A 9,215-nucleotide genomic window follows, 5' to 3' on the forward strand; every position below is an offset into this window, starting at 1 on the left:
TATACTTTTTTGTAATGGATTAAGTTTGTGTGAATACAAGTTCCACCACTTGTTCAAGCTAGATCTAAGCAAGTATACATAGTGATCATTTAAGCTAGTAAACTAAGGGAAGGGAGAAGTAAGGTCCACCACTTGTCCAAGCTTAGCTCTAGACAACATGGAGAGATTGGAGGTCTACTAATTGTCTAATATAGGCTAACTATATTGAAACATAGAGAGAAGCAAAGGTCCACCACTTGTCCAATCTAGGGTCCATTGAAACATGGAGAGAAGGATGCTCCACCATTTGTCCAAAATAGGCTCCATTGAAACATGAAGAGAAACAAGATGCACCATGTCTTTGAGATGCTAGGCTCCATTGAAATACCTTAAACCCATGATATTTTGTATATGTGGGGTTTAAATTCAAGGTCCACCACTTGTCCAACCTATTATCCCTAGTAGCATGAGTGGTTTGGTCTCAAGATTCACCACTTTTCCACTCTATGTCATTATATTAAGAAGATCTGGGTGTTAAGGTCCACCACTTGTCCAACCTATAAGGCTATATCTTAAATGGTATTATTTACCACCACTTGGAATGCACATGATGGGTTTTACATAGGGGTACGGTTCCAAGGTCCACCACTTGTCCAAGCTAACTCTATTGAAACATAGAGAGAATCAAAGGTCCACCACTTGTCCAAGCTAGGCTCCATTGAAACATGGAGAGAAGGATGCTCCACCATTTGTCCAAGCCAGGTTTGATTGAAACATGAAGAGAAGCAAGCTGCACCATGTCTCCAAAATGCTAGGCTCCATTGAAATATCTTAAACCCATGATATTTCGTACATGGGGGGTTTACATTCAAGGTCCACCACTTGTCCAACCTATTATCACTAGTAGCATGAGTGGTTTGATGTCAAGATTCACCACTTTTCTACTCTATGTCATTATATTAAGAAGATCTGGGTGTTAAGGTCCACCACTTGTCCAACCTATAAGGCTATATCTTAAAGGGTATTCTTTTCTCACCACTTGGAATGACCATGATAGGTTTTACATGGGGGTTTGGTTCCAAGTTCCACCACTTGTCCAAGCTAACTCTATTGAAACATAGAGAGAAGCAAAGGTCCACCACTTGTCTAAGCTAGGGTCCATTGAAACATGGAGAGAAGGATGCTCCACCATTTGTCCAAGATAGGCTCCATTGAAACATGAAGAGAAGCAAGCTGCACCATGTCTCCAAGATGCTAAGATCCATTGAAATACCTTAAAACCCATGATATTTTGTACATGGGGAGTTTACATTCAAGGTCCACCACTTGTCCAACCTATTATCTCTAGTAGCATGAGTGGTTTGGTCTGAAGATTCACCACTTTTCCACTCTATGTCATTACGTTAAGAAGATCTGGGTGTTTAGGTCGACCACTTGTCCAACCTATAAGGGTATATCTTAAAGGGTATTCTTTCTCACCACTTGAAATGTCCATGATATGTTTTACATGGGGGTTTGGCTCCAAGGTCCACCACCTCTCCAAGCTAACTCTATTGAAACATAGAGAGAAACAAAGGTCCACCACTTGTCCAAGCTAGGCTCCATTCAAACATGGAGAGAAGGATCCTGTACCATTTGTCGAAGCTAACTCTATTGAAACATGGGGGGTTTACATTCAAGGTCCACCACTTGTCCAACCTATTAACGCTAGTAGCATGAGTGGTTTGGTCTCAAGATTCACCACTTTTTCACTCTGTCATTATATTAAGAATATTTGGGTGTTAAGGTCCACCACTTGTCCAACCTATAAGGCTATATCTTAAGGGGTTATTCTTTCTCACCACTTGGAGTGACCAGCATAGGTTTACATGGGGGTTTTGTTTCAAGGTCCACCACTTGTCCAAGCTAACTCTATTGAAACATAGAGAGAATCAAAGGTCCACCACTTGTCCAAGCTAGGGTCCATTGAACATGGAGAGAAAGGATGCTCCACCATTTGTCCAAGATACATCCATTGAAACATGATAGAAGCAAGCTACACCATGTCTCCAAGATGCTAGGCTCCATTGAAAATACCTCAAACCCATGATATTTGTACATGGGGGGTTTAACATTCAAGGTCCACCACTTTGTCCAACTATTATCTCTAGTAGCATGAGTGGTTATGGTCTCAAGATTCACCATTTTTTCCACTCTATGTCATTCTATTAAGAATATCTGGGTGCTAAGGTCCACCACTTGTCCAACCTATAAGGCTATATCTTAAACTTTATTCTTTCTCACCACTTGGAGTTACCAAGATAGGTTTTACATGGGAGTTTGGTTCCAAGGCCCACCACTTGTCCAAGCTAACTCTATTGAAACATAGAGAGAAGCAAAGGTCCACCACTTGTCCAAGCTAGGCTCCATTGAAGCATGGAGAGAAGGATCACCACCATTTGTTCAAGATAGGGCTCCATTGAAACATGAAGGGAAGCAATCTGCACCATGTCTCCAAGATTCTAGGATCCATTGAAATACCTTAAACCCACGATATGTTTACATGTGGGGTTTATACGTCAATGGTCAGTCACTTTTCCAACTATTATCCCTAGTAGCACTAGTGGTTGGTCTCAAGATTTACACTTTTCCACTCTATGTCGTTATATTATGAAGATCTAGGTTCTAAGGTCGACCACTTGTCCAACCTATAAGGCTAGATCTTAAAGGGTATTATTTCTCACCACTTGGAATGACCATGATATGTTTTACATGGGGGTTTGGTTTCAAGGTCCCACCACTTGTCCAAGCTAACTCTATGGAAACATAGAGAGAAGCAAAGGTCCACCACTTGTCCAAGCTAGGCTCCACTGAGACATTTAGAGAAGGATGATCCCCCATTGGTGGAAGATAGGCTTCATTGAAACATGAAAAGAAGCAAGTTGCACCATGTCTCCAAGATTCTAGCATCCATTGAAATACCTTAAACCCACGATATTGTTTACATGTTTACATGGGGTTTAACGTCAAGGTCAGTCACTTTTCCAAGCTATTATCCCTAGTAGCATGAGTGGTTTGGTCTCAAGATTCACCACTTTTCCACTCTATGTCATTATATAAAGAAGATCTAGGTGTTAAGGTCGACCACTTGTCCAACCTATAAGCGTATATCTTAAAGGTATTCTTTCTCACCACTTGAAATGTCCATGATATGTTTTACATAGGGGTTTAGTTCCAAGGTCCACCACTTATCCAAGCTAACTTTATTCTTCTCATAGAGAGAAGCAAAAGGTCCACCACTTGTCCAAGCTAGGCTCCATTGAAACATGGAGAGAAGGATGCTCCACCATTTGTCGAAGCTAACTCTATTGAAACATGGAAGGTTTACATTCAAGGTCCACCAGTTGTCCAACCTATTAACGCTAGTAGCATGAGGGGTTTGGTCTCAAGATTCACCACTTTTCACTCTGTGTTATTATATTAAGAATATTGGGTATTAAGGTCCACCACTTGTCCAACCTATAAGACTATATCTTAATGGTTATTCTTTCTGACCACTTGGATGACCATGAAAGGTTTTACATGGGGGGTTGGTTCCAAGGTCCACCACTTGTCCAAGCTAACTCTATTCAAACATAGAGAGAAGCAAAGGTCCACCACTTGTCTAAGCTAGGGTCTATTGAAACATGGAGAGAAGGATGCTCCACCATTTGTCCAAGATAGACTCCATTGAAACATGAAGAGAAGCAAGCTGCACCATATCTCCAAGATTCTAGACTCCATCGAAATACCTTAAACCCACGTTATTTTGTACATGGGGAGTTTACATTCAAGATCACAATTTGTCCAACCTATTATCGCTAGTAGCATGAGTGGTTTGCTCTCAAGATTCACCACTTTTCCACTCTCTATCATTATATTAAGAATATTTGGGTGTTAAGGTCCACCACTTGTACAACCTATAAGACTATATCTTAATGGTTATTCTTTCTCACCCCTTGAAAGACTATATCTTAATGGTTATCCCTAGCTATTATTGCTAGTAGCCTGAGTGGTTTGGTCTCAAGATTCACCACTTTTATTAAGAATATGTGGGTGTTAAGGTCCACCACTTGTCCAACCTATAAGGCTACATCTTAAAGGTTATTCTTTCTTACTACTTGGAGTGACCATGATAGGTTTTACATGGGGTTTGGTTCCAAGGTCACCACTTGTCCAAGCTAACTCTATTGAAACATAGAGAGAAGCAAAGGTCCACCCCTTGTCTAAGCTAGGGTCCATTGAAACATGGAGAGAAGGATGCTCCACCATTTGTCCAAGGTAGGCTCCATTGAAACATGAGGAGAATCAAGGTGCACCATGACTCCAAGATGCTAGGCTCCATCGAAAAACATTAAACCCATAATATGTCGTAGATGAGGGGTTTACATTCAAGGTCCAACACTTGTCCAAGCTATTATTGGTAGTAGCCTCAGTGGTTTGGTCTCAAGATTCACCATTTTTCCACTCTATGTCATTATATTAAGAATATGCGCATGTTAAGGTCCACCACTTGTCCAACCTATAAGGCTACATCTTAAAGGTTATTCTTTATTACCACTTGGAGTGACCATGATAGGTTTTACATGGGGGTTTGGTTCCAAGGTCCACCACTTGTCCAAGCTAACTCTATTGAAACATAGAGAGAAACAAAGGTCCACCACTTATCCAAGCTAGGGTCCATTGAAACATGGAGAGAAGGATGCTCCACCATTTGTCCAAGATAGGCTCCATTGAAACATGACGAGAAGCAAGCTCCACCATGTCTCCAAGATGCTAGGCTCCATCGAAATACATTAAACCCACGATATTTCGTAGATGAGGGGTTTACATTCAAGGTCCACCACTTGTCCAAGCTATTATTGCTAGTAGCCTGAGTGGTTTGGTCTCAAGATTCACCACTTTTCCACTCTATGTCATTATATTAAGAATATGCGCGTGTTAAGGTCCACCACTTGTCCAACCTATAAGGCTACATCTTAAAGGTTATTCTTTATTACCACTTGGAGTGACCATGATAGGTTTTACATGGGGGTTTGGTTCCAAGGTCCACCACTTGTCCAAGCTAACTCTATTGAAACATAGAGAGAAACAAAGGTCCACCACTTGTCCAAGCTAGGGTCCATTGAAACATGGAGAGAAGGATGCTCCACCATTTGTCCAAGATAGGATCCATTGAAACATGACGAGAAGCAAGCTGCACCATGTCTCCAAGATGCTAGGCTCCATCGAAATACATTAAACCCACGATATTTCGTAGATGAGGGGTTTACATTCAAGGTCCACCACTTGTCCAAGCTATTATTGCTAGTTGCCTGAGTGGTTTGGTCTCAAGATTCACCACTTTTATTAAGAATATGTGGGTGTTAAGGTCCACCACTTGTCCAACCTATAAGGCTACATCTTAAAGGTTATTCTTTCTTACTACTTGGAGTGACCATGATAGGTTTTAAATGGGGGTTTGGTTCCAAGGTCCACCACTTGTCCAAGCTAACTCTATTGAAACATAGAGAGAAGCAAAGGTCCACCCCTTGTCTAAGCTAGGGTCCATTGAAACATGGAGAGAAGGATGCTCCACCATTTGTCCAAGGTAGGCTCCATTCAAACATGAGGAGAAGCAAGGTGCACCATGTCTCCAAGATGCTAGGCTCCATCGAAATACATTAAACCCACGATATTTCGTAGATGAGGGGTTTACATTCAAGGTCCACCACTTGTCCAAGCTATTATTGCTAGTAGCCTAAGTGGTTTGGTCTCAAGATTCACCACTTTTATTAAGAATATGTGGGTGTTAAGGTCCACCACTTGTCCAACCTATAAGGCTACATCTTAAAGGTATTCTTTCTTACTACTTGGAGTGACCATGATAGGTTTTACATGGGGGTTTGGTTCCAAGGTCCACCACTTGTCCAAGCTAACTCTATTGAAACATAGAGAGAAGCAAAGGTCCACCCCTTGTCTAAGCTAGGGTCCATTGAAACATGGAGAGAAGGACGCTCCACCATTTGTGCAAGGTAGGCTCCATTGAAACATGAGGAGAATCAAGGTGCACCATGTCTCCAAGATGCTAGGCTCCATCGAAAAACATTAAACCCACGATATGTCGTAGATGAGGGGTTTACAGTCAAGGTCCACCACTTGTCCAAGCTATTATTGCTAGTAGCCTGAGTGGTTTGGTCTCAAGATTCACCACTTTTCCACTCTATGTCATTAAATTAAGAATATGCGCGTGTTAAGGTCCACCACTTGTCCAACCTATAAGGCTATATCTTAAAGGTTATTCTTTCTCACCACTTGGAGTGACCATGATAGGTTTTAAATGGGGATTTGGTTCCAAGGTCCACCACTTGTCCAAGCTAACTCTATTGAAACATAGAGAGAAGCAAAGGTCCACCCCTTGTCTAAGCTAGGGTCCATTGAAACATGGAGAGAAGGACGCTCCACCATTTGTGCAAGGTAGGCTCCATTGAAACATGAGGAGAATCAAGGTGCACCATGTCTCCAAGATGCTAGGCTCCATCGAAAAACATTAAACCCACGATATGTCGTAGATGAGGGGTTTACATTCAAGGTCCACCACTTGTCCAAGCTATTATTGCTAGTAGCCTGAGTGGTTTGGTCTCAAGATTCACCACTTTTCCACTCTATGTCATTAAATTAAGAATATGCGCGTGTTAAGGTCCACCACTTGTCCAACCTATAAGGCTATATCTTAAAGGTTATTCTTTCTCACCACTTGGAGTGACCATGATAGGTTTTAATGGGGGTTTGGTTCCAAGGTCCACCACTTGTCCAAGCTAACTCTATTGAATAATAGAGAGAAGTAAAGGTCCACCACTTGTCCAAGCTAGGGTCCATTGAAACATGGAGAGAAGGATGCTCCACCATTTGTCCAAGATAGGCTCCATTGAAACATGACGAGAAGCAAGCTGCACCATGTCTCCAAGATGCTAGGCTCCATCAAAATACATTAAACCCACGATATTTCGTAGATGAGGGGTTTACATTCAAGGTCCACCATTTGTCCAAGCTATTGTTGCTAGTAGCCTGAGTGGTTTGGTCTCAAGATTCACCACTTTTATTAAGAATATGTGGGTGTTAAGGTCCACCACTTGTCCAACCTATAAGGCTACATCTTAAAGGTTATTCTTTCTTACTACTTGGAGTGACCATGATAGGTTTTACATGGGGGTTTGGTTCCAAGGTCCACCACTTGTCCAAGCTAACTCTATTGAAACATAGAGAGAAGCAAAGGTCCACCCCTTGTCTAAGCTAGGGTCCATTGAAACATGGAGAGAAGGACGCTCCACCATTTGTGCAAGGTAGGCTCCATTGAAACATGAGGAGAATCAAGGTGCACCATGTCTCCAAGATGCTAGGCTCCATCGAAAAACATTAAACCCACGATATGTCGTAGATGAGGGGTTTACAGTCAAGGTCCACCACTTGTCCAAGCTATTATTGCTAGTAGCCTGAGTGGTTTGGTCTCAAGATTCACCACTTTTCCACTCTATGTCATTAAATTAAGAATATGTGGGTGTTAAGGTCCACCACTTGTCCAACCTATAAGGCTACATCTTAAAGGTTATTCTTTCTTACTACTTGGAGTGACCATGATAGGTTTTACATGGGGGTTTGGTTCCAAGGTCCACCACTTGTCCAAGCTAACTCTATTGAAACATAGAGAGAAGCAAAGGTCCACCCCTTGTCTAAGCTAGGGTCCATTGAAACATGGAGAGAAGGACGCTCCACCATTTGTGCAAGGTAGGCTCCATTGAAACATGAGGAGAATCAAGGTGCACCATGTCTCCAAGATGCTAGGCTCCATCGAAAAACATTAAACCCACGATATGTCGTAGATGAGGGGTTTACAGTCAAGGTCCACCACTTGTCCAAGCTATTATTGCTAGTAGCCTGAGTGGTTTGGTCTCAAGATTCACCACTTTTCCACTCTATGTCATTAAATTAAGAATATGTGGGTGTTAAGGTCCACCACTTGTCCAACCTATAAGGCTACATCTTAAAGGTTATTCTTTCTTACTACTTGGAGTGACCATGATAGGTTTTAAATGGGGGTTTGGTTCCAAGGTCCACCACTTGTCCAAGCTAACTCTATTGAAACATAGAGAGAAGCAAAGGTCCACCCCTTGTCTAAGCTAGGGTCCATTGAAACATGGAGAGAAGGACGCTCCACCATTTGTGCAAGGTAGGCTCCATTGAAACATGAGGAGAATCAAGGTGCACCATGTCTCCAAGATGCTAGGCTCCATCGAAAAACATTAAACCCACGATATGTCGTAGATGAGGGGTTTACAGTCAAGGTCCACCACTTGTCCAAGCTATTATTGCTAGTAGCCTGAGTGGTTTGGTCTCAAGATTCACCACTTTTCCACTCTATGTCATTAAATTAAGAATATGCGCGTGTTAAGGTCCACCACTTGTCCAACCTATAAGGCTATATCTTAAAGGTTATTCTTTCTCACCACTTGGAGTGACCATGATAGGTTTTAAATGGGGGTTTGGTTCCAAGGTCCACCACTTGTCCAAGCTAACTCTATTGAATAATAGAGAGAAGTAAAGGTCCACCACTTGTCCAAGCTAGGGTCCATTGAAACATGGAGAGAAGGATGCTCCACCATTTGTCCAAGATAGGCTCCATTGAAATATGAAGAGAAGCAAGATGCACGATGTCTCCAAGATGCTAGGCTCCATCGAAATACCTTAAACCCACGATATTTCGTAGATGGGGGGTTTACTTTCAAGGTCCACCACTTGTCCAAGCTATTATCGCTAGTAGCATGGTTTGGTCTCAAGATTCACCAGTTTTCCACGCTATGTCATTATATGAAGAATATCTGGGTGTTAAGGTCCACCACTTGTCCAACCTATAAGGCTATATTCTAAATGATATTTTTTTTGACCACTTGGAATGTGCATGATATGTTTTACATGGGGTTTTATTCCAAGGTCCACCACTTGTCCAAGCTAGATCTATTACATATATATTATACATACAATATTCAACTAGATTCCCTACCTATCATGTCCAGTAGCATGGATGCTCTAGCTTGAAGGTCCACCACTTGTCCAACCTATACTCTCTTATGTAAGGGAGATCTCGCTATAAATTCAAAACCTTCCCGCCTAAATTTAAAATATCCCTCCCAAATCTTAAATATCCCGCCTAAATTTTAAACTATCCCGCCCAAATTTTAAAA

The sequence above is a fragment of the Adiantum capillus-veneris genome, chromosome 18 (genome assembly GCF_014529385.1).
Source record: "Adiantum capillus-veneris isolate H3 chromosome 18, ASM1452938v2, whole genome shotgun sequence".
In the NCBI taxonomy this organism is placed as follows: Eukaryota; Viridiplantae; Streptophyta; class Polypodiopsida; order Polypodiales; family Pteridaceae; genus Adiantum; species Adiantum capillus-veneris.